Here is a 2,878-nt window from a genome sequence, read left to right on the forward strand (position 1 = left end):
CATGAAATACATTGTGAATCTTGCTCCCTGGTGGAAGCTCTAACTCATAGGCCACCCCCCAACTCTCTTAGTCACCTTGTACGACCCATAGAAACGTGGTTGTAGCTTCTCGACCCCCTTCTGCTTCAATGTAGACTGGCGATATGGCTGTAGCCGTAGAAAAACCAAGTCCCCCTCCTCAAACTGCCTCTCAATCTCTTGTTCCATATTTATATCTTCTATTGATTCTGTTGTCAATAGTTATCCTTGAGAGCCTTGAGGATATCTTGGCTCTCTTGGATCCAATCTTTGGCCTTTGGGGCTCGACTGTCTCCAAAAACAATGTCAGCAAAAGACAAAGCATCATAACCATACAAGGCACGGAAAGGTGACATACCAATGGACATGTGATGGGTGGTGTTGTAGCAGTACTCGCCCAAATGTAACCACCAAATCCATGCTCTCTGTTGCCCGGTCACTTAGTTCTGAAGATAGCCCTCCAACCATTTGTTGACCCTCTCAGTTTGACCATCGGTCTGCAGGTGGTAACTAGTGTTGGGGGTAAGTTCAGTGCCCACTAATCTGAAAAGCTCCTGCCAGAATGCCCCCATGAACGGTTGTCTTTGTCACTGACTATGGTCTTAGGGAGTCCATGCAAGCGAAAGACCTCCTGAAGAACAACTTGACTACTTCTGATTCTGACCGTGTCGGAATGGCAAAGAAGTGAGCATATTTGGTCAACTGATTCACCACCACATAAATACAATCTCTAACCTATACCGTAGGGAACCCCGTGATAAAATTCCCCTTATTCCTCTGGCAAGCCTCACACTCCTGCACATATCTCAGTACGTCCCCCTTGAGGCCTTCCATGTGAATCACTCTCTAACTATCATATATGTCTTCCGAAACCCCTAGTGCCCTGATAGTGGAGAGTCATGAGCTGCATGGAGAATCCTCTCCCTCAATTGTGAACCCGACACCAAAAATATGCGCCCCTTGTAGTATATGACGTCAGCCATCACCCTATAACGCTCATCAGTGTGAATACCCTCCAAAATCTCACATGCCCGCCGATCCTTGGAGTACTCCACCAACAACTACGCCTTCCAATCATGGCAAATGCTCATGAGTGAAAGTGTTGCAGGCCTCCTGGATAATGCATCTGCTACCACATTGTGCTTGCCCTTGACATACTCAATATCAAAGTTTGTAGGCCTACACCTTGTTGACCCACCTTTGCTGCTTGTCACTGAGGCCTTGCTGCCCCATAAAATGGCGAAGACTATTGTGATCAGTTTTCACCCGAAATTTGTTGCCCACCAGATACTGCCAGAATTTGGCCAATGCATGCATGATGGCCAACATCTCCTTGTTGTAAATAGAATACAACCTCTCATGCGGAAGGAGCTTCAACTCTCAAAAGCGATGGGGTGCCCATCTTGAGGCAATACTGCACCAACGCCCTCACCACATCATATCCCTTGTCTTGTAACTAGGACACTGAAATTAAATTCATTCCTAATCCTAGCACATGCAGAACATTGGTGGCTCGGATGTTGGTCCCTGCTTCCGTTTGAAAAGCTATGGTGCCTCTCCTTACTGGAGTACATTTCGTTCTGTTTCCCATAGTTATTTGGAAGTCCATTTGTTCTTCTTGATAGCTCGAGAAATGTTCTCATACTCCAGTCATATGAGTTGAAGCCCCACTATCAATGTACCAAACATCCGCTGATGCTGAATTAGCTAGGCATGCAAATTCTTCATCTAATCTGGTAGATAAATCTGAGACACTTTGAGTATCCATATTGTGTCAATTTCTGACGCTAACGTATCCCAACAACTACTATAGGAAAAACTGCCTCCCACCTAAGATAATCCTTCTTGTTGAATCTTTTGCTGCGTTTCTCCTTCTACCACTGACAAATTTCGATTGGAAATGACTTACCTCTTTGTCGACTCTCTCAGAGAGAGTTTTCCCACGAAATCCAATCTCCTTGGTTTGAACTACGCAATCCTCTGGGAGATTCGAATTTCTGCCCCTGCAGGTATTTCGAATTCCCTTCTCTTCTCAACGTTGGATCCTCCAGCTTCTCTCTACTGTTTCCTTGTAGCTTTGATACCATGTGAGAATTTCTAAATATAAATCCTACTGCAGTGATTAATATTATTTCTTCTACTTATTACCTCATAAATAATTTATCTACTGTATTCTTATAACAAATATCGAAATATATTCTATTGCCACCTTCACAATTAAAACATTGCAGAAAGTAAATGTAAGTAAAATGCTGGCACAAATACAATCACAATGACACAATTATTTTTTGACAATTGTACCCAAAAAAACCCAATGTGGGAAAATCGTGTAGCAGATGAGGGTTTTTATTATTCTTCAGCAAAAATCTTCATGTACAAATTACACCCAGCAGTTTATAACAAGGCTTTCTGAGAAAAATTTACAGACATTCCTAAACAAGTATTTAACTCGAGAGAGAAGTTCCTCCACCCTCTACATCTCTCTAGCTTGCCAACATCACTCTCTCTGGCCCCTTGGACTGGCCTGCACAGTGCCTGCTTCACCCAAGCCAGTGCTACCTTTATCAGAGTCAATCTGCCAGCTCTGTCCTTTTAGTCTCTGCATCTTTGTCCCTCTCTCTCACTGATGCTGGACCCTCTCTGTCTCTCCTCCACCTGCAACTCTCCCTTTGAATCGATTTTCTGTTGCCGAACTTCGAACCAGTGAGAAAATCAATTTACTTGGGCAACTGAGTATTTGCATGGTGTGTTTTCCAAATGACCCACAAGCCCCCTTCTTATATCTTCCCTTTGGATAACCAATACCTAGATTAAACTCCCTTACAAGGCTCAGATTTTTTTTGACTTGATCTCTGTTTTT

The sequence above is a fragment of the Pinus tabuliformis genome, chromosome 9, assembly GCF_031772625.1.
Source record: "Pinus tabuliformis cultivar Carrire ecotype Pingquan chromosome 9, CPIR1, whole genome shotgun sequence".
NCBI lineage: Eukaryota > Viridiplantae > Streptophyta > Pinopsida > Pinales > Pinaceae > Pinus > Pinus tabuliformis.